Source organism: Acomys russatus, chromosome 21 (genome assembly GCF_903995435.1).
Source record: "Acomys russatus chromosome 21, mAcoRus1.1, whole genome shotgun sequence".
Taxonomy (NCBI): domain Eukaryota; kingdom Metazoa; phylum Chordata; class Mammalia; order Rodentia; family Muridae; genus Acomys; species Acomys russatus.
In genome coordinates, this window is record NC_067157.1 from 15596654 (window position 1) to 15621203 (window position 24550).

Here is a 24550-nt window from a genome sequence, read left to right on the forward strand (position 1 = left end):
AACTAAATAAATATATTTCCAGTACACCTAAAAAATACTATAAGGTCTTGAGACAGAAAGTAATACATAACAGAAATGGGTATTTCAAAAAGAAGAAGGTAAAAATTCTTTCTGTTTTTCTGTTGTTGATTGATGTAAAAGGAATTTTTCCATTTTCAAAATGAAAGAATGTGTCTTTCTGGGTCTAGGTTATCTCACTCAGGATGATCATTTCTAGTTCCATTCATTTGCCAGCAAATTTCAATATTTCCTTGGTTTTGCTAGCTGAGTAGAATTCCGTTGTGAAAATTCACTACAGTTCCCAGAAGCAGAAAGACTCACATGGTATATATTCACTTACAATTGAACAGTAGCCCAAAAGGCATGTCCCACAAAAGTCTTCACTTACTAGGAGATTGGGATAGATGTGAGAACATCCTACTGAGACTCTAGGTAAGAGAAATATAGGAGATGGGGAAATAGAAGGAGTCAGAGGGTCCTAGAAACCTACAAGAAGAACATCATGATGGGTAGATTGGGGCCCATGGGAGTCTGCTCAAACTATTGTACTAACCAAGGACAATACAATAGTAAACATCGAACCCCTACTCTGATCTACCCAATGGACAGAACATTCTCCACAATTATGTGGAGAGCAGGGACTGACTTTGGCATGAACTCTGGTGCTCCATATTTGACCACCTCCCCTTGGTGGGGATGCCTGGTGGCACTCAAAGAAAGAATAAGCAGGATACCAAGATGAGACTTGATAGCCTATGACCATATAGTGGGGGAGAAGGTCCCCCTCACGCCTGGTCATGGACCTAGGAGAGGAGAATAGGGCGAAAGTGAGAGGGAGGAAGGAACAGTAGGGTACAAGTGATGGGATAACAATTGAGTTGTAATCTGACTAAATTAATCAAATTTAAAAAATAAAATAAAATAAAGAAATATATCACTAAAAAAGATAAAATGTGTTTCATAATTATAATATGAAGTAAATGGTATCAATGTCAGAGGAATACAAAGGAAGAACTGGGGGTACATCTATGATATGACTTTTAATAGGAAGAAGTGGACTAACATCTTATCACGACAGATAGAGCAGTACCACCAGATCGAAGAAACAATTCCACACGAATCTAGCGTAATCAACCAGGGAGTTTACTGTGGTTACTGACAGGAATGTATATGACTAAAAAGTAACTGCGCCACAGAAAACCCATCTGCACTGGGTACCAACTCAGGAAAGCCGCATTCTTGGAGCTCCGTACACAACTCTCCAGCAGGTCAGTGGGTAAAGGACTCTCTTATTCCTAGAAATTTATATTGCTTATGCAATGGGGTGGAGAGAGGCATATGGATTTCTCAGTTTCCTGAACTTCTTGAGCCTTGTAAGTTTCCTATACTATATGAGATTCACCTAAAGGGCCTCCTTCTAAGACACTTTAATTCAGAGGAAACAGCTATATAAACACCCTGTGATATCTGCCCTATTTGTTAAGTGGAATGAACGTCATTTAAAGGCAGATCTAGGATCACCTCACAATGTATATTTTTTTAAACTCTAAGGAGCCAATTTAAATAAATGAGGAAGTAGGACTGGTAGGCCAAATAAAGGAAAGAAAATGGAATGGTAAAATGCTAAATAAAACCAAAGTAGGAAACAGCCAGAAAATAGTAAACGGTGGTCCAGCTGGTCACCTTAAAGGGGAATAATGTGGATAAAAGGGAAACATAGTCAGAATGGATGAAAATTACATGTTGTTCACTGCATGGAGTCATAGCTTGAAGATGAAGATGTAGAAGACATGCCATCCTCACTCTAATCAAAAGAAACTGTGGGTCTCTGTTTTCATTTCAGAAAAGCATCAAAAGATGATCAGTGACGAAGAAGTAATTGGATAAATGATAAAGGAATAAAATCTTCATGAAAATGAAATCACCCTAAATGTGTGTATCCCTAACCATAACATCATGAATATGGGGAAAGAGAGTCTAGTGAGGTTGGAGGGCACAGTATTGGCCTCTTAGTAACTGATACAGGCAGCAGGTAGAAATTCAGGAAGGGTAGTTACATCCCTTGACAGCACTATGAATCTATTTGATATAATTGACGTTTACAGACTTCCTCATCAATAGCTGGAGTGTGCACATTTCACAGGACTTGTAGAGAAATTTCACCACACTGGCCCAGTGACCTCCAGAGAACCTTCACAAATGTAACAGAGTGGAAATATATAAAGTGTGTGTTCTGACTAAATGGAAATAAAGTAGAAATCAATAACAGAATATAACAAGGACTCTGTAAATAATAAGAAATTAAATGATAAATTCTTAAATTCCATATGGATCAAAGAATAAGTCTCCAGACAAATTTAAAATATTTGCATTAAATGCAAGTGAAAACAGAATTTCTAAAAAGTAGTGGTGGCTATAAATAGAAATTTATAGCATTAAACACACAATTAGAAAAGAATAAAGATTTATAATGAATAGCCAGAGAGTCACAGCAAACTTTGTGGCATGGAATTATTGAAAATCTTTAGGAAGCTGAATAAACTCTACAATGGAGTATAAAATATTAAAAAATCTAAGTACACAATAAATATATGAAAAGGACTTGGTATAGTGGGTGCTAAGGGACCTTCACAGAGCACTGCACTGATGTAGACAGATCTGGACCACATGAAGGCCATCAATTCTGGAACTACTCCAAATGCATTCTGGAGTTAAACAACTGGATCAATGGGAGACACAGGAGAGCCAGGCTTCTCACATTGGAGTGCAAGTCTGTAGTAAGCAAGGAGTGGAGGTGGCTAGTGTGTGATATGTCAGCATGAACTCAGTCTATCATAGCATCACTTTATCTTGTTGTAAATACAAGCAATGCCATATAGAAATATATGATGTAGGTAAAAGTTATTCTACAATGCTTGTCATAAATATATAAATATTTTGGTATATTCTGGGAGTTGAGATGGGCAATAATTTTAAGGCTTGGTAGTAACTAGCACATTTTATTCCTAGAAATATACTTCTGACATTATTATCAAATAAAAGAAGCAAATATCACTTCAAAAAAAAATAACTGATTCTAAGATGAAGACAGAAAATATAACAATGTACCTGGAACTCTCATATTGATAGAAAAACTACTCAAAAATAAATACATGACAAAGTTAGAAGTATGCTAATATGACCCAGGAGCCAATCGTGGGTTCTCAGTTGCCAAGCTATGAAATAGAAAAAGTGCCTTTGCTTAAAACTAAAATATAATATAGACATACATACATACAAACAGAAATCAATAAATTACCCAGCCAGATTAATTAATGGAGTGGACTACGAATGAATCTTTCAAATGCCGGCAACTTCCATGTACTGTAGATGCACAGCCTTCAAAAAACAGAGACATAACACTAATTAAGCATGGGGCACAAGCTTAATGAAAATGACCTCCAGAGGAGACAGGAGCTCCACAGGAAAGTCAACAGAGCCAACTAACCAGGGCCCATGGGAGGGTTGAGGAGACTGAAGCGCCAATGAAGGACTATGCCCTGACTGGACCTAGATTCCCTACACAACTGTAGCAGATGGGCAGCTCAGACTTCGTGTGGATTCCCTAGTAAAGGGGGAGGGGCTGTCTCTGACTTGGACTCTACTGCCTGCTTTTAGATCACTTCACCCTACCAGGTTGCCTTGCCAGGCTGCAGGGGAAGAGGATGCTACTCGATAAGCTGGGGAGAATTATTAGTGGTGGGGCTCCCCTTTTCTGAAGAGTAGGAGAGAGGGAGGGAGTGTGGGACTGGAAGGAGAGAGGGGAGGGGTCTACGATCCAGATGTAAAGTGAATTAGTCAATTAATTTAAAAGATTTTTTTAAAAGAAAATGTCCTCATGTAGGTGTGATGGTTAATTCTGATTGTCAATTTAGCATCTAACACTTCATAGGAGACAAACCTCTGGGCATGTCTCTGAAGGATCAGGAACACTTGCTTCAGCTTTGACAGGCACCATTTCAAGGTGTGGGACTCTAAGACAAAAAGTGCACTGAGCACTAATACTCGTCCTCCCTTTTTGACTACAAATGCGACCGTGAACTGTGCCCCTCAAGTAGAGCCAACATCGTTGTTTCCTCACTTTTGTCTCTTGAGCCAGGTATTCCAACACAACAATGAGAAAAGTCACTGAAACACACGGGACGGGGGGAGGGGGGGCCTGAGGTAACAGTTCCTGCTGTTTTAGATATCCTTGACATGATGCAACAAAATATTTAATTGTCCACAGTATTTTCTCAAAAATTCACTATGCAACGATGAATATTCAAAAGTATTTCAATAAGGGAAAGAAAACTAAACAGATGAAACTTAAAGGTGTGGGAGCTGTAAGCACTGTCATAAGTTTGTGGAACGTACCGGAAGACACTGGGAAGGGGGTGGCAGAAGGATGCATCCCACACAGTGCAACAGGTTTGTAAAACTTTTTCTTGCTTTTGATTATCTGTTTTATTCATTTGTGAAAGTAGAGTACAACAGCCATTTAAAAGAATCATTACAATACTTTGGTACAAAAACTAAGTTAAAATATGATAGTTCTTAGCACAAAAAAATGTATAACATATTCTTCTTGCAAATTCACAGGTAAAAGAAATTCCTTTCCATGCATCTATTGCAATTCAGACAAACAACCTTCCCTGACGAAGCACTTTATGAAAGAGAGCATAGCATAACTTGGAAAAGCTTAGTCTTATGCTGTGATGTTAATGCAGGCAAACAGAACAAAGAAGAAGCTGTGAGTGCTTTACCACAGGAAGCAATGCACAAACTTAGGAAATGATAGACTGACGTGGTCTATGATAATGCTTAGTAAACAAATAAAACATCAACCACTGTCCTTAATGACCCCAAAACAGGGCTTAATATACTTTAACTTGACCTTTAGACTAAACGGCTTGACCTGACTTGCAATAATGTCTCTCTAACCTCTGACACGTTGTACATATTTGCACATTCAAAACCAACATTTCTGCACAGCCTGCCTTCTTCTGAGTGGCCGGGCAGTACATACACCCATCATCTCTACCATCTTTCAAGTTTTTACCATCTGTGTTTGCCACTGCAAGGACTCACAGTTAGGTCCTACCCCTCCATTCTGGAGAGACTGGAGGACAGAGCTGCTACTTCCTTCTGTGCTTAAATGGTGTCTCAGTCATTGAAAAAGACCGTCCTGAGGTTTAAAACAGGCTGGAGACTGGAAGAGCATCTATAGACATTTTTAAAGAGTAGGGGAATAATTTAGGATGTCGAGTTTTTTTAAAGTAAATTTTCCACAAAAATAGAAATCAGACAGTCGCCTCAAGTATAGGTAAGCTGAGGGAAGATTAAGCCATCTACATAATGCCAAAGGCCAAGAAGACGCTGAAGAGATATGATCACTAAAGTAAATGTGGTACCCTGAGTCAGGCCCTGGGAATGAAAGACAAAGAGAGAGAGAGAGAGAGAGAGAGAGAGAGAGAGAGAGAGAGAGAGAGAGAGAGAAAGACAGAGACAGAAAGAGACTGAGAGAGATAGAGACACAGACACAGAGAGACATAGAGAGATAGAGAAGAAAAAACACTAGTAGCCCATATTTGACCACTTCCCCTTGGTGGGGAGGCCTGGTGGCACTCAGAGAAAGAATAAGCAGGCTACCAAGATGAGACTTGATAGCCTGTGACCATATAGTAGGGGAGGAGGCCCCCCTTGGTTACAGACCTAGGAGAGGGGAATAGGGTGAAAGTGGGAAGGAGGGAGGAATGGGCAGATACAAGTGATGGGATAACAATTGAGTTGTAATCTGAATAAATTCATTAAATAAAAAAATTTTATAAAAAACTTTTTAAAAGTCAAAGAAAGTACAAACTTTAACAATAATGCATCAACATTTGGCTCACTAATTATGACAAATGTGCTATAGAAACCTAAGATATTAACAACAGAAAGAGTGAACGTGAGATTTATGAGGACTCACAATCTTTCTATTTTTAAGGAACTCCAAAATCATTTTAAAATGAAAAGTTTATTAAAAAATAATAACTGTACCCTGTTTGGAGCCTTTTGAACTAATTTTCTTCTTGCCTAAAGGATGCATATATTTTATGGCAGCAGTAACTACTGTCATTTTTGTGTGTGTGGTATTTTCTGTGGTATTAATTGTGGTAGTTTCTCATGTGGCAGGCATTATGATCATCCTCTTACAAGGAGAAACTCTGGGGAAAACTGATACTCCAAGAAGTCAGATTCTTTGTGGGGGGGGGGTCTCTGAGACAGTTTAAAGTCATCATTAAGAATAAAATAAAATTAAACTGCATCCTACAAAGAATCCAAGTAAATTTGAGAGGTGTTGCGGTGAAGTATTAGGGAATCAGAGCTATTAACACATTGATTCCACCTTCATCTTCCTCCAGCACAGACATCGAGGGAGCCACGTCGAGCCTGGAGTGTGTGCTGATGGTAGTGTTTCACCAGCTTGCAGATGGAGAGGAGGCAGTGTGTAAGATCGAGAACTGAAGAGAAAAACTGAACAGAGAAACTAGAGAGATACTGTTGTGTTGTGAGGTTCTAGCATAGGACGGTTCAGGAAAAACAACTATCAAAAACAGGGCATGTGGTGAAAACTAGTTCTATGTGCCAATTAGCTAATAAATACTCAGAGTAAATATCTCCAAATTGGGCCAAGTTAGCCTGAGTTCACCTAGGCAGGCTTGCCTTGAGCTTCAGACTGAGCAATTTACTAACCAACAGAAAAAATTGACAAGAGACAGTTTCGCTACATCAGCTAAATTGTTCACAGCATTTTTACTCCTTTTAAAATTGTTTTCAGTCCCAATAGGATGTCCTCCCTCTGTCCCAGTTTCCTGGTAAGTGAAGGCTTTCGTGGGACATGCCCCTTGGGCTAATATGCAAATATAAGTAAGTATATACTATTTGAGTCTTTCTGCTTCTGGGTTAACTCACTCATTATGATCATTTCTAGCTCAATCCATTTATCCACAAATTTCGGGAATTCCTTGTTTTTAATAGCTGAGTAGTATTCCATAGTGTATATGTACCACAGTTTCTTTATCCATTCTTCTACTGAGGGACACTTAGGCTGTTTCCATGTTCTGGCTATTATGAATAAGGCTGCTATGAGGAGGGGGAGACCTGGTGGCACTCAGAGGAAGGACAGCAGGTTACCAAGAAGAGACTTGATACCCTATGAGCATATACAAGGGGAGGTAATCCCCCTCAGGAACAGTCATAGGGGAGGGGAATAAGGGGAAAATGGGAGGGAGGGAAGAATAGGAGGATACAAGGGATGGGATAAACATTGAGATGTAACAAGAATAAATTAATAAAAAAATGAAAAAAAGTTAAAAATATAAATAAAATAAAATTGTTTTCAGGAAATGGTAAACACATGAGCTCTATTTTTAACATCGAAAACAATTTTAATTATTTTTTGAGACAGGGTTGCTCTGTGTAGACTTGACTGTCCTGGATTCGCTTTCTAGACCAGGCTAGCCTCAAACTCATAGGGAGGTCTGCCTGCCTCTCTCTCCCTGAGTGCTGGGATTACAGGAGTGTGCCACCTCACCTGGCTTAAAATAATTTTCCTTGGTACGTGTGTATGTATGACACATTTATGTGTGCACCCATGTGTATGGTGTTCACACAAGTATATGTCCAATCCAGAGGTTGACATCAGGACTTCTTTCTCAATCATTTTTCTATTGTAAATTTTGAGACAATCTCTTACTGAATTTGGAGCTCTGTGCTTTGACTAGATTATATGCTCTGTGAGCCCTTGGTTATTCCCGTCTCTGCCTCCCACCACTGCGTTTACAGATGCACATGGCAATGCCTTTTATGTGGGCGCTGGTCTGTGAATCAGGCCTTCATGATTGTGATTACGTAGCAAGTACTTACATGTGTGTCATCTCCCCAGCCCTGTAATATATATTTTAAAATTCTGTAGCACAGTAATGTTTTGGCATCATGTAGCTGGCATTACATGAAATTTGACACCCTGAAGTAAAAGGTTAATTGATACTAAGGCAAAATCTTAGTGAGTTGAACTTGGTTAGAATGTTCTCATATGTTTTGATATGAGAGGCTAAGAAGCATATAGATAAAATATAATTTTGTGAACTGATTAATAATTTACTGGTTCCCCCATATAATAGCAGTGCTCTTTGGTCATAATTTTATTATAGCACTTACAGCATACTTTGTGAATTTTTGTGGGATTTTTTGTTTAGTAATAATTTATTATATTTAATTTATTATACTACACTCTGAACAGACTATTAATTTTGAGAAGCAGAGCTGCTCACAAAATAACTGCTATACAAAGTAAATGTAAACAACCAAAATAAATCATGTTTGTACCAGCTGTTAAAATGAGGCACTGAGTCAATTACTTATATTTAACATTTCTTGTTATCTCTTTGTCTTAATTCTCTTTATTTATATTTGTATATGTATATATCAGTTCATGTTCATGCCTGGAAGGGAGTATACATGTGAACTTGCATATGTTCATATCTAGACCATAGACATGCCTTGGATGCCATTCCTCAGACTTTTTTCTATGATATATATTCCCCCCCGCAAAAGAATCTCTCACTGGTCTAGAACTCATCACCACATAGACTAGGCTGGCTGGCCAGAGAGGTCTAGGATTTTGCCTGTTTCAGCCTCCCTGTTTCAGCTTACAAGTCTGTGATACCACCTAAGGTCCTGAGGTGTTATGAATACGTATGGCCCCCATAAACTCATGTGTTTGAATGTTTCGCCCATAGGCAGTGCCACTATTAGGAGGTATGGTCTCATTAGAGAAAGTGTGTCACTTGTAGAACTCTCAGCTCCTTCTCCAGCACCGTGTCTGTCTGCATGCAGCCATGCCTCCTGCCATGATGATATTAGACTAAACCTCTGGACTGTAAGTCAACCTCAATTAAATATTTTTCTTTATAAGAATTTCTGTGATCATGGGTATCTCTTTGCGGCAATAGAAACCCTAAGACAGGCTCCCATGTTTGCAAGGTAAACCTCCACTGACTGAGCCATATCTCCATCCCTAATACTTTTGTTTGTTTTGTTTATTACTTTTTATTCCTTGAGACATTCCTATAAATATAGTACCAACTAAAAGTGATTTATTAAGTCTATGAATTTTTAAATTGGGCTTGATTTATATTCTGTCCTCAATTTCATATTCCTCCAAATAGTTAAAAGATTTCCTAATGTATAAGAAGCAAATAGTTGTGAAAAAGTTAAACTCAGAAGGCAGTTTCTTGATCATCAAATACCAAATGCCTCAGCCAAAGATTAAGATAGCCTGGACTTGAGTAGAATATGCTCTCTCAGAATCAGTAATTAATTACTATTAGAACTAGTAATTAATATTAGAACCATCAATACCCAAATAAGAGCATTAGGGATTTGCAGGAGTTCTTTTTATTGCCCCCACTGAGTGGCACACATTTTATTTTATATGATTTAATGCTTCCTCAACTTACAATAACTGTTCTTAACAGTTTTGCAAGAATAAAAGAAAATTAAGCTGATATAAATCTGTCAAAACAGAATTTAATTATTATGTAGCTGTCATTTGGCTAATTTGTATTTCTGAGAATATATTTTTAAAACACCAAACATTATTGTTCATAATCAAAATCTTGATCTGTTTCATATGTCATCATTTTGAGAAATGGTATGATACTCCTTGTTAGAAATACCATATGTTGAACAGGCATTTCTACCAGAGATTGGTCTGTTTGCACCCCTGCTGACCATGGTCACTAGACTTCCTCACATGTGCCACTTTCCCAAAGTGCCAGTTCAGTCAGTTCTCCAACTAGAATCCTAAGGAGAAACTAACCTCAGAAGAGCTTTTCTTGCCTATTGAACCAAATGCCTCAGTCCAGGATTAAGACAGCCTGCACTTGAATGGAAAAACGCTCTCAGAATCAGTAGCCATTTCCAGTTTTCTTCTCTACTGTTTATGTATGAGTGGCAGAAAGCAACACAGTGCTCAACCACATGAGAAAAGAGAAAGCTATCCCGTGGTCGGGCCTCCAGCACAAAGTAAGGCAGTAGTGTGGCTAGAAGGCCTGAATCCTTCACTGAGTGTGGGGAATGTGATTACCAAAAACAAAAACATCTGATTTTCTTATTGATCTCTGACAAAAATGACAATCTCCTCAGAGCTCCCACCCTCAGGGAGGTAAGATGGCTGCCTGTGAATATGCCCCTCCTATCTGACTGAGGTTGGCAGGGAAGGCGTGCTGTCTGTTAAAAGAAATCTCATGATTGGAGCAAACCATGACGGAAATATTTTGAAGGCCTTCAATATGAGCCCCAGGTAGACATACACAGACGGAAGCTAAGGAGAGAAATATAGGGGGAAGAGAAGGAGAAAAGAGGGAAGAAAAAGAAGAGGAGGCCTGGCCGGGCAGTGGTGGCACATGCCTTTAATCCCAGAGCTAGGGAGGCAGAGGCAGGAGGATGTCTGAGTTTGAGGCCAGCCTGGTCTACAGAGTGAGTGCCAGGACAGCCACAGCTACATAGAAAAACCTTGTCTAGGAAAACAAGACAGAGAAAAAGAGAGAGAGAGAGAGAGAGAGAGAGAGAGAGAGAGAGAGAGAGAGAGAGGAAGAAGAAGAAGAAGAAGAAGAAGAAGAAGAAGAAGAAGAAGAAGAAGAAGAAGAAAGAAAGAAAAGAAAAGAGAAAAGAAAAGGGGAAAGGGAAACAAAAGGAGGGGGAGGGAAGGGGATGAGAGTTGGATGACTATTCAGGTATATGAGCAGAGGTTCATATAGATCACATGCCCCATGGCCCAAAAACAACAGCCTTGCATAGCAGCATGCCCAGGGATTCAGGGTTACTTTGAATGAGGAACAAAAGAGAAATACATTCTAAATTTCGGAACTACACTCAAAATTACTATGACAAATATTGAAGTGTTCACATATCCTTGGAAGATTATAGCTAGAGCCTACTGGCTGGTTTTGTGTCAACTTGACACAATCTAGAGTCACCAGAGAGGAAGGAGCCTCAGTGGAGGAGATGCCTCCATGGGATGCAGCTGTAGGGCATTTTCTCAATTAGTGATCAATCTGAGAGGGCCCCACACATTGTGGGTGGTGCTATCCCTGGCTGAGCAAGGCGGGGGAAGCAAGGCAATAAGCAGCCCCCCTCAGTGACTTCTGCACCAGCTCCCGCCTCCAGAATCCTAGCCTGTCTGAGTTCTTGTCCTCATTTCCTTTGATAATAAACAGCAACATGGAAGTGTAAGACAAAGAACCCATTTCCTCTCTAAGTTGCCTTGGTCATGGTGTGTTCTCACAGCAATAGAAACCCTTAATGGGACATGGAGTGTGCAACTTACATGAGAAGACTCAGTAGAATTAAGTTCAGACACAGAGAAACAAAACTGTTATAATTTGCACAGGAACATATGCTATGAAAACTGTAGCAGAGTACTTACGTGATAATACCTATTCTTATTTGGCAAAAGCTGTTTCTCTCTAGATAGTGTCTTATTCATTACTCCAAACAACATGGCGAGAGAATTTTAAAAAAGAGTGTGGTATCCTGTACTCTAAAGTGTAATATAGAGACAATGAGGGATTTCCCCAAAGGTTAGTCCATCAGTGAGTAGGGAGACACAGAAAAGTGAAAAGTGATCACTCTGCTAAATTGTGAAGATAGAGACCTGTGTCATCCTTAGAGGTAAATTATGCTCTAGCTGGACACAGCTGTTCTGGGGAAGCCTGGATCTGATTAATCACTGCCCAACTAGGCATTTAGACCAACTTGTTCACGGGCAGGCCCAAGAGCAGATGTAATATTTTACCCCTGAGGGTTTCTAAGGATAAAAGAGTGCACAGAGGAATTAATCAACAAATCCACAATGAATTATTCATTTTCAAAATATAATGTGCGTGCATTAACAAGAAATCAACACAAGTTATATTACAATAATACTAAATATCTCATCTCTACAAGTTCCTTTTAAACATCCAGCTTTAAGCATAGAACTAAGTGATAGAGTGTTGAAATCGTTTGCTCTTGCTGTAATTGTGAAACTGAGCTCTTTCTCCGGCGTATAGGTCAATGACTTTACACACACAGTTTTCAATGAGAAATGAAATTCTATCAAGGTACAATCTATTTTATTGCACCATAGAATAACTTCTGTTCTTCACAAATAAATTAATAATAATAACAATAAATTCTATACATTTCAGGAAGACGGTTACATGTGGATGAGTTGCAGATGCCTATAGAGGCCAAAGGAGGGCTTAAGGTCCCCTGGGCTGGATTTACACGCAGTTGGAACCTACCTAAGAAAGGTGCTGGGATCTGAGTTCAACCACTAAGCCCTCTCTCCAGTCTCCTAAATATGGATTAATCTCATATGGAAACAGTTTAACAATCAAGAAGTAAATTCTAAGTAATCATAAAATCCCATTCAGATAATACTGGCTAAAGGTCCGAGTTGTGCCAAAGCAGCTTGAAAATCCCAGTATTTTCAAGAAAATTAAGTATCTCTGATGAGAATGGAAACCCCAGAATCCTAGAAGAGTGTGTGCCAGGATATTAGCAGCCTACAGTCAGCTTTCTCTTCTCTGGCTGTATTCCAGGTGTTGTTCATGTTTGACTCAGTTGAATTCAGCTGAACCTATGGTTCCTAGGCAGGCAGTGACCTCACCTCCTTAACTCTGTGTAAATTAACACATTCCTTCATACTGGGTTTCTTATCTCTAACATCTGTGAAGAGGCCCATTAAACCCCCCTTGTTTCACACACCATTAAAATAAATGCTACTAAGAGTTTTGGATCCTAGAAGGCACATTATGTTCATCAGCATGAAGAGAATGATAACAACAATAAACACTAAACAAATTGTGATGGCAGCAGCAATCCTAAGCATATTTTCTTATTAGTAACTTATATAAGCTTACCAATACTATGTGCTTGGAGAAAGATAGTTGGGAAAATGTTCCATTTAGAATAGTTCAAAAAAGTAGGAATATACCTCACAAAAAAAATGAAAAGAAAGAATAATCACAATAGCAAAAATGTATGCAATGATGTTAAAAAGGAAACTAGTGAAAAGATCTTCCATCTTCCTCGATTAGCAGAATTAATATGGTGAAAATTGCTATATTACCGAATTGAATCTGTTGAATTAATGCAGTACCTATCATATTTTATCTTTTTTTAGTTTAAGAATAAATATGAAACCACAAGATATTTTCATAGCCAAAGCAAACCTAAGAGTAAATACACGACTGGAAGTACTATAATATCTAACCTGAAAATATTCTACAATGCTGTATTGATAAGGGCAGCCTGGTACTGACATAAAAATGGACAAAAAGATCATAGGAATAAAATAAAAAATCAAGAAATAAAACAAGAAAGCTATGCTGTTTTTGACAAAGAAGGCAGAAACATATACTGAAGAAAAAAAAGATAACCCATTTAACAAATGGTCCTGGCAAAGCTGGATATATAGCTACAGAAGAACAAAATTAGATTCATATCTTTCAATTTGTACAAAGATCAATTCAAAATGGATCAAACCCTTAATTTAAAACATATCTGCTTAAACTTAAAAATAAACTGTAGGGGATATACTTCAAAATATTGAGGTAGCCAAAAACTTTCTGAACAGAGCACCAGTATCACAAAAACCAGGCCCAAACATTAGAAGAGGGAACTAAACAAAAATAAAAATTTCTTCACAGCAAACAGACATCCCACATATTTGGAGAATCTTTACCAGCTGTACTTCAGACAAGGTGATAACACCCAGGGTTTTTGAAGAATTGCTGCAATTAAATACCAAGAAAATAAAGTGTAAATCAACCAAATAGGCTAAGAGATAGAATAGGCAGCTTTGTTTTAAAATAAACACAAAAGACCAATAACTATTCTTAAGAAGTATTCTATATTCCTGTCATGTAACGGGAATTAAAACTACTTTGAAATATCACTGACCCCAGTTAGAATGAATAACAGGAAGAAATGAGGTAACAAATGTTGGAAAGGATGTGGAGAAAGAGGAACTCATACCGCTTACTGATGGAGATACAAATTAAAAAGGTCATCACAAAAATCAATGTGGAGATTGATCAAAATAACTTAAAATAGAGCTATAGCGTTACCCTTTCATTTCACTGCTGGACACGTATCCAGAAAACCCATATCCTACCACAGATATAGTCACACTCCATGTTTATGGATGCCTTATTCACTCCAGCAATAAAATGGAACTAGCATAGCTGCTCAACAGGTGACTAGATAATGAAAATCTGGTACACATATAAATTGGTGTGTTACTTGTTCTAATTTTAAAAAATCACGACATTTACAGGAAAATGGATGCTCTTAGAATATATAGCATTAAGTGAGGTCACATAGTCTCAGAAGGCAAAAAAATGCATGTTCTCCCTCATAATGCAGATCGTATCACCATATATATAATATAAATTTCTATATAATAACTTTAATATATATGTATCATGTAGATATGTAAACAAATGTACGTGTGTACAGTATTTGACAATGAGTAAGGATGAACTCACAAATGGGGACAGGAATCAAGAAAGAGGTTGAAAGCACCAGTGAACAATTCAGGTAATTGCACAGATTTCTGAGCCAGGAACAACGAGGTCCACACACCACAGCAGCAAGAGTGCTCCACAGTTCAGAGAGACCAGGGTATGGAGGATCTGCCTGTCCCTGCACATGGGAGGAGCGTGGATTTTCTCGGATCAGAGCAGCAGCGGCAGAGGCGGCAGTAGCGGCACCAGCGGCAATGGCAGCGGCTGAGGTTTGCAGCTCAGTGCCTTCCGGTGGAGGCAATTGGTGTGGTGGGCGGTGGGAGTTACTGCGGGAGAGGGGACTCTGGGCAGAATTTGGGTCACATGGTGCCTTGAGACCCAAACTGGACTCGGCGGACAGTTCAGCCCCAGAGTCCCGGGTTCAGTTCAGTGTGCAGTGCTGTGGAGACACTGGCTCATCTCAGCCAGCAATTCTGCCCAAGGCACTAGCTCAGCTCAGCCACAGCTCCCCTGCTGTGACACAGGCTAGGCAGAGCGCTCAGTTCCACCCTAGGCACTAGCTCAGCTCAGCGGCAGCACCCCTGCTGTGATGCAGGATGGGCAGAGCGCTCAGTTCCACCGGAGGTGCTAGCTCAGTGCAGCCGCAGTTCTCCTGCTGTGACGCAGGCTGGGTGGAGCACTCAGTTCCACCCGAGGTGCTAAGTCAGCTCAGCTAGCAGTTCTGCCAAAGACACTAGCTCAGCTCAGCATGCAGTTCTGGGGCGCTGACACAGGCTGAGGTCAGCACGCAGATTCGGCCCAGAGTCCCTAGCTGGACTTGCCGAGTAGGTTGGGCCCAGAGACTCTAGCTGAGCTTTGCGCACGCTCAGTGGCCCTAAGACTCTGGCTGGATTCTTCACGCAGTGTAGGCCCAGAGTCCCGGGCTGAGCTTGGTGCACGATTCCGCCCCGGAGACTCGGGTGGAGCTCGGTGTGCAGTGTGGGTCCAGAGTCCCGGGCTGAGCTTGGTGCACGATTCCGCCCCGGAGACTCGGGTGGAGCTCGGTGTGCACTGTGGGTCCAGAGTCCCTGGCTGAACTCGGTGCACAATTCTGCCATGGAAACTCGGGTGGAGCCCGGCGTGCAGTTTGGGGCCAGAGTTCCTAACTGTGCTTGGCAGACAGTTGGGCCCAGAGACTCTAGCAGAGCATTTGGCACAGCCCCGGTTCTAAGACTCTGGTTGGACACAGTGCGCAGTTTGAATCCTGAATTCTTGGGTGAACTTGGCAGACGGTTCGGGCCCTGAGTCAATAACTGACCACAGCATGCACTTTGGGCCAAAAGCCCCTAGCTGAGCTTGGTGCACAGTCCCAGCCCAAAAATTCTGGCTGGACCTTGTGTGCATTTTGGGCCCAGAATCCCTAGCTGAGCTTGGCAGATGGTTCGGCCCCTGAGAATCTAGCTGAGCTTGGTGTGTGGTTCGGGCCGAGTGTCCCTGGCTAGACTTGGCAGGGCACTCAGAAGGCTGTGGATACCTTGGCCTGACCTGAACGCTCATTCAGAGACCCAGAACGATTGCAGGACCCACAGCACAGGGGAGCTGAGGATCACTGGCTGTGAGAGTCCAAAACGACAGGGCTAGCCTCCTGCCATAAACACCAGTGAAGCATCAGAGCTTCCAGCCTATGGAAATAGTAAGAAAACAAGTGAATCTAACATCAGACTCCCTCCATCCAACTCTGAAAGCTACCCAACAAAAACAGAGATAGCAAGATGTCTAACGGACAGCGTAAAAGCATACAAAAAAAAAAAACAAAACAAAACAAAAACAAAACAACATGGCGTCTCCAGTTTCCAGCTATCCCAAAGAAAACAACCCAGAGAACTCAAATACAATGGAAATACAAGAAAATGACTTCAAATCCTTAGTAATGAGCATGATAATGGAGGAAACAAATAAAATTCGTAATCAAATGCAGGAAGACGCAGCCAAACAGGTGAGAGACATAAAAGAAGCACATAGAGTGGACTGGAAAAATTGCAGAAAAATGCACACAAACAGATGAAAGAAATAAATAATACGGTTCAACCTCTGAAGATCTATAAAGAGGCAATGGAAGAAACTCAGGAATATACAAACAATCAGATGAAAGAAATCAAAAAATCAGTTCAAGATCTGAAGATGAAAATGGATTCAATGATAAACACACAGACAAAAGAAAAATGAAAACATGAGACCTCAGAGAAGAAGGCGAGCAACACAGAGGTGAGATTTTCTAACAGAATCCAAGAGATGGAAGAACGAATTTCAGGTCGAGAAGATACAATGACCGATCTTGGAAGCAATCATTAAAGAAAATGCCAAATCTAGAAAACTCCTGACACAAAACATCCAAGAAATTAAGGGCACCATGAAAAGAGGAAATCTGAGGTAAATAGGCATTGAAGAAAGAGAAGATATCAGACTCCAAGGCCCAGAAACTAATCTCAACAAAATCATAGAAGAAAATTTCCCCACTCTAAAGAAAGAGATGCCTATAAACATACAAGAGGCCTACAGAACACCAAATAGAATTGACCAGAAAAGAAAAACTGCCTGTCACATAATAATCAAAACACAAAACATACAGAACAAAGAAAAATATTAAAAGCTGTAAGGGAAAAGGGCCAAATAACATTTAATGGCAAACCTATCAGAATTACACCCAACTTCCCAGCAGAGACCATAAAAGCCAAAAGGGCCTGGACAGAGATCCTGCAAACCCTAAGAGACCACAGATGCCAGGCCAGACTACTTTACCCAGCAAAACTATCAATAACCATTGATGGAGAAAACAAAATATTCCATGACAAAAACAAATTCAAACAGTACCTATCCACAAATCCAGCTTTACAGAAGGTACTAGAAGGAAAACTCCATCCCAAAGGGTCAAGCTACAACCAAAACTACTCAGGAAATAGATAACTATCCCATGGCAAAAACACAATTACATAAACCCTCGACTGGAACCCACATCAAAATTAAGACTCTTAACAGTCACTGGTCATTAATATCTCTAAACATTAATGGTCTCAACTCTCCAATAAAAAGACACAAACTAATTGAATGGGTGCATAAACAAGATCCAACATTCTTCTGCATTCAAGAAACACATCTCACCCATAACAATAGGTATTACCTCAGGGTAAAAGGTTGGAAAAAAATATTCCAAGCAAATGGTCACAAGAATCAAGCAGGCGTAGCGATTCTAATATCGAACAAAATAGGCTTTCAACCAAAATTAATCACAAAGGATGCGGAAGGACACTTCATACTCATCAAAGGTAAAGTCAACCAAGATGACATCACAATTCTGAACGTCTATGCTCCCAATAAAAGGGCACCCACATTTCTAAAAGATCTGCTAAAAAAGCTTAAACCACACATCGATCCCCACACAATAGTGGAAGACTTCAACACCCCACTCTCACTGAAGGATAAGTCATTGAAACAGAAACTAAGCAGAGAAATAACATTATTAACCAATGCCATGGGTCAAATGAATCTAACAGATATCTATAGAACCTTTCACCCCAACAAGAAAGAATATACCTTCTTCTCTGCACCCCATGGAACCTTCTCCAAAATTGATCACAAAGTAGGTCGCAAAGCAAGCCTCAATAGATACAAGAGGATTGAAATAATACCTTGTATCCTATCAGATCACCATGCTCTTAGGCTGCAATTCAACAACAACAGAAATAACAAAAAGCCTACACATACATGGAAACTAAACAACTCTCTGCTAAATGACACCTGGGTCAGGGAAGAAATAAAGAAAGAAATCAAGGAGTTCCTGAAATTCAATGAAAATGAAGGAACAACATACCCAAATTTGTGGGATACACTGAAGGCAGTGCTAAAAGGACAATTCATAGCACTAAGTGCCTTTCAAAAGAAATTGGAAACATCACACATAAGCATCTTAACGACACAACTGGAAGCCCTAGAAAAAAAAAGAAGCAGAAATACCCAAGAGGAGTAGATGTCTGGAATTAATCAAACTCAGGGCTGAAATTAACAAATTAGAAACTAAGAAAACAGTCCAAAGAATCAACAAAACCAAGATCTGGTTCTTTGAGAAAATCAACAAGACAGACTGATCGTTAGCCAAACTAACTAAAAGGCAGAGAGACAGTATTGAAATCCACAAAATCAGAAACGAAAAGGGAGACATAACAACAGACACTGAAGAAATACAAAGAATCATAAGATGCTACTTTGAAGGCATATATGCCACAAAATTTGAAAATCTAAGGGAAATGGATGATTTACTTGATGAATTTCACTTGCCAAAATTGAGTGAAGAACAAATAAACAAGCTAAATAGTCCCATTTCCCCTACAGAAATAGAAGCAATCATTGATAGTCTCCCAACCAAAAAAAAGCCCAGGGCCAGATGGTTTCAGTGCAGAATTCTACCAGACCTTCAAGGGCGAGATAATACCAATACTCTTCAAGCTACTCCAAAATATAGAAATGGATGGAACATTACCAAATTCATTCTATGAGGCCATAGTCACATTGATACCTAAACCTCACAAAGACTCAACAAAGAAAGAGAATTTCAGACCAATTTCTCTTATGAACATCGATGCAAAAATACTAAATAAAATTCTTGCAAAATGAATACGAGAACACATCAATGATATCATTCATCATGACCAAGTAGGCTTCATTTCAGGCATGCAGGGATGGTTTAATACACGGAAATCCATCAATGTAATCCACCATATGAACAAACTAAAAATAAAAAACCACATGATCATCTCTTTAGATGCAGAGAAAATATTTGATAAAATCCAACACCCATTCATGTTTAAAGTTTTAGAGAGATCGGGGATACAAGCACTTTCCTCAACATAATAAAGGCTATATACAGCAAACCAATAGCCAAAATCAAAGTAAATAGTGAGATACTCAAGGAAATTCCTCTAAAATCAGGAACAAGGCAAGGCTACCCACTCTCTCCATATCTCTTCAATATAGTACTCGAAGTTCCAGCCAGAGCAATAAGAAAACAAAAAGAGATCAAGGGTATCCAAATGGGAAAGGAGGAAGTCAAATTATCGCTATTTGCAGATGATATGATAGTGTACATAAGTGACCCTCAAAATTCCACCAGAGAACTCCGAAAGCTGATAAACACCTTCAGCAAATTGGCTGGATACAAAATTAACTCAAAAAAGTCTATAGCCTTTCTATACACAAATGACAAGCTTGCAGAGGAAGAAATTAGGAAAGCCACACCCTTCACATTAGCCACAAGCAATATAAAATATTTAGGAGTTACTCTAACTAAGCAAATGAAGGACTTGTTTGAAAAAAATTTCAAACTCTGAAGAAAGAGATTGAAGATGACCTGAGAAGATGGAATGATCTTCCTTGCTCATGGATCGGAGATTTAACATAGTAAAAATGGCCATCCTACCAAAAGCAATCAAAATCCTTACACAATTTTTGAAAGACATTGAAAGTTCAATTCTGAACTTCATATGAAAAAAAAAAAAAAAAAACAAACAAACAAACAAAAAAAACCAGAATAGCTAAAACAATCTTGTACAATAAAATGTGCTCTGGAGGAATCTCCATACCCGATCTCAAACTGTACTATAAAGCAATAGTAATTAAAACAGCATGGTACTGGCACAGCAACAAGCTGGTTGATCAGTGGAATCGAATCGAAGATCCAGATATGAATCCACACACATACGGTCACTTGATTTTTGACAAAGAAGCCAAATCCATTCAATGGAAAAAAGATAGCATCTTCAATAAATGGTGCTGGTCTAACTGGATGTCTATGTGTAAAAACAATGCAACTAGACCCATATGTTTCACCTTGCACAAAACTCAAATCCAAGTGGATTAAAGATCTCAACATAAAACTAGAGACACTAAGCCACTTAGAAGAAAAAGTGGGGAAGAGCCTGGAACATATTGGCACACGAGACAACTTTCTGAACAGAACACCAACAGCCCAAGCCTTAATGTCAACAATTAATAAACGGGACCTCATGAGGGTGAAAAGCTTCTATAGGCAGGAGACACTGTCAAGAGGACAAAGCAACAGCCTACAGACTGGGAAAAGATCTTCACCAACCTTACATCTGATCAAAGTCTAATATCCAAAATATATAAAGAACTCAAGAAATTAAACACCACCAAACCAAATAACCCAATTGAGAAATGGGGGTTGGAACTAAACAGAGAATTCTCAACAAAGGAATAGCAAATGGCTGAAAAACACTTTAAAAAATGCTCAACCTCCTTAGTCATCAGGGAAATGCAAATCAAAACAACTCTGAGATTGTTGTTACACCCATCAGAATGGCTAAGATCAAAAATTCAAGCGACACCACATGCTGGCAAGGATGTGGGGAGAAGGAACACTTCTTCATTGCTGATGGGAATGCAAACTAGTACAGCCACTTTGGAAATCTATCTGGTGCTATCTCAGAAAAATGGGAATAGGGCTTCCTCAAGACCCAGCTATTCCACTCCTTGGAATATACCCAGAAGATGCTCCAGCACACAACAAGAAAATTGGCTCAGCCATGTTCATAGCAGCCTTATTCATAATAGCCAGAACATGGAAACAGCCTAAGTGTCCCTCAGTAGAAGAATGGATAAAGAAACTGTGGTACATATACACTATGGAATACTACTCAGCTATTAAAAACAAGGAATTCCCGAAATTTGTGGATAAATGGATTGAGCTAGAAATTATCATAATGAGTGAGTTAACCCAGAAGCAGAAAGAATCAAATGGTATATATTCACTTATATCTACATACTAGCCCAAGGGGCAGGTCCCATGAAAGCCTTCACTTACCAGGAAACTGGGACAGAGGGGAGGACATCCTATTGGGACTCTAGATGAGAGAAGCATGGGAGAATAGCAAAGTAGAAGAATCCAGAGGGTCCTAGAAATCTACAAGTAGAACATTATGATAGGCAGATTTGGGCCCAGTGGTCCCGCTCAAACTAAGGCACCAGTCAAGGACAATACAGGTGGTAAACTTTAAACCCCTTCCCAGATCTAGCCAATGGTCAGAACATTCTCCACAGTTGAGTGGAGAGTGGGATATGACTTTTCACGTACTCTGGTGCCTCATATTTGACCATGTCCCCTGGAGGGGGAGACCTGGTGGCACTCAGAGGAAGGACAGCTGGTAGCCAAGAAGAGACTTGATACCCTATGAGAATATACAGGGGGAGGTAATCCCCCTCAGGAACAGTCATAGGGGAGGGGAATAATGGGAAAATGGGGGGGGGAGGAATGGGAGGATACAAGGGATGGGATAAACATTGATATGTAACAAGAATAAATTAATACAAAAAAAAGACCTATCCATAAAAGACACTTTGAGCCAGAAAAATGGAAACTCATGATATAGAACATAGAGCTTAAGTTTGTCTAGTAGTAAAGTTCATGACCACGATGCACTTTCCAGAAGCACCTAGGCAGAGTGCTTGAGAGTCTGAGTGAAAACAATAGGAGCATCCTCACGTCATAAATCCAGGGCCAAATGCCATGAAAGTACATCAAATAGAAATTATGTTTGCTCCAGGTCACAACTAAGGTAACCAAAATAACTCAACTGGAGTTCCATGGCCGTTATGAATCTAACTAGAACTCTAGAGCCTGCAGTCGGAGAATTCAATATTCAATAGTATACCCAAGAACCCAGGCTCTTCCCTTAGCCTTTTGGACGGTCATCCCCCAGACCCTTTGTCAACCCTTTTGTCATGACCTGTCCTCAAGGCCTCATTATCATTCCAGACAAGAAGACCATTAGGGAGAATTAAAAAATGAGCCCTCCATTACTCTCCGTGGAAACCTAATAGATACCTAACTTTGTACCAAAAAACAAGTTTTGGGGATGAATAGTTACATTCCAGAATATTTCATGGAGGGCTAAATCTGGGGTGCAAAGAAAATGAAAATTGAAAGATGAACCCTAGCTTGGGATTTGGATTACAAGAGCTAATAAGCAGTGTATGAAATGCAACGAATAAGCCTGCATTGCTGTCCAACTGCTAGCCCTACCCAAAAAGAATGTATGATTTCTGTTTTCTTTGTTAAGATTCTTAAAGCACCAGCTTATTTGTGGTCAGAGCTCAGCCCAAAGACAGAGGTACACATCCTTGAGTTGCTACCACTTACAAGCCAAAACACTGCATAAAAGAATAAATTATCTAAGGCAGGTCCTGAAGTTATGCAATGAAATGAGACATATGAAAATACTCAGACATTCTGAAAATGAATGATAAAGACACCAAAAAAAAATCAAAATGGTGACTACACATCACTCTTTTCCCACAGCCTCTGTGCTGTGCTGTCCTTTTCCCTCTATTGTCCATATGCAGAAGGAGTTCATCACCAAGCATTTCTGTAAATAGAAAAAGAAGGGAAATCACACCTTTCAAGCTTTATCTGATCTTGAATAAATGAATAGTTCCCCCACTGCTGTTCTTTTTAAATAGTCTAATTGAATACAACCTATGAAAAGTTGAGTCCTTAATCTGTAGAAAAACACATAAGGGGGGAAATGCCCTTTATTCTTTTTTCTACTTTCCAGAAATCCTAGATTACCTGTTACTTAAGATTCTTTCGATGTATAGCACCAAAATTTGTTCCCAGAAAATCAGTAAAACATACAATGCTTAACGGCTGTCAGAGACACCATCAATACGTGAATAAATTACTATCCGATGAAGTTTCAACTGCCAGCTCTGGAGATGACCAAGATAAATCGCCAGCATCATCTTGGTCTTTAAAAGGTACCTGTTCCTACTGTCGTGAAAAATTCCTCCTCTCATGTGATAGAGTTTACCCTGTAAATTAAATCTCCCAAGTAATGGAAGAAATAACCCATGACACTGGTAAGGGAAATTAAATTAGAGTCACTAATAGCAGGTCAGTCCAGTATGAGCAGAGGTAATGGAAGTGGCCACATGAATGATAAGCAGGTCTTGTCCAGGCTGTGACAAGTGCCTGCCAGGTAGGGTGATGAGCTTTCATCTCGGGGGTAACTGATTCTCAGTCCAGACAGTAACATGTTTATAATGCAGTTCAACCCCCATCTCTGCCAGCTCATGTCAGCCGTGTTGAGGAGGAGGTTCCAATTCCCCAGCGAAGACCATTAGGAAGAGTTAAAGGCGAGGCTGGATGTTTTGAGGGTAAATCAATTTCTCACTGCCTAGAAACCTTTCCGGCCAGAGCAGATGACCTTTCGAAACAATAAGCATCACAGAAGTATCCTTAAATACTTTATTTTTCTAAAGCGCTCAAAGGAAACAGAAGCAAAAATTGTGCTACAGTTCAACAATCAGGATAGCCAAAACAAAAGGAGTTATTTTAGCCTTGTTGTTCAGGCCCAGGGAGCGCAGCCTTGCCGATGACCAGATAACCTGGAATGTGAGAAAGTTTAAGTGATGTCTTTTTCTCCTGGGCCTCAGCTCTGATTTACCTCCTGACACCCAAGAAAAATCGCTGAACTTAGGAAATAAGCAAAATAAGCAAGTCAATAGCCAGTTGCTGAACACAGGGACGAGAACAGGAGAAAATCCGGGTGGGAAAGAAAAGCTATCCAATGACAACAGAAAAATCACTCATGTCTAATGGATGCAACATAATCTATTAATAGATTTGTATTATATATCTTAATATGTCTTTATTAATTATTAATATAGTTTTGCTATAGTCTTGGGCTCTAAGTACTAGGGATATAGTAAATGCTACTTTTTAAGTATGGAAATGATACAGTTATCATTTGAAATGTGCAATAAAGTTGTTGTATATCTGAGATAATAATATTGCATTATTATCAGGAAAATGCTAATCAAAAAAATTCTGAGATTTCATCTTACACCCATCAGAATGGCTAAGATCAAAAATTCAAGCGACACCACATGTTGGCGAGAATGTGGAGAGACAGGAACAC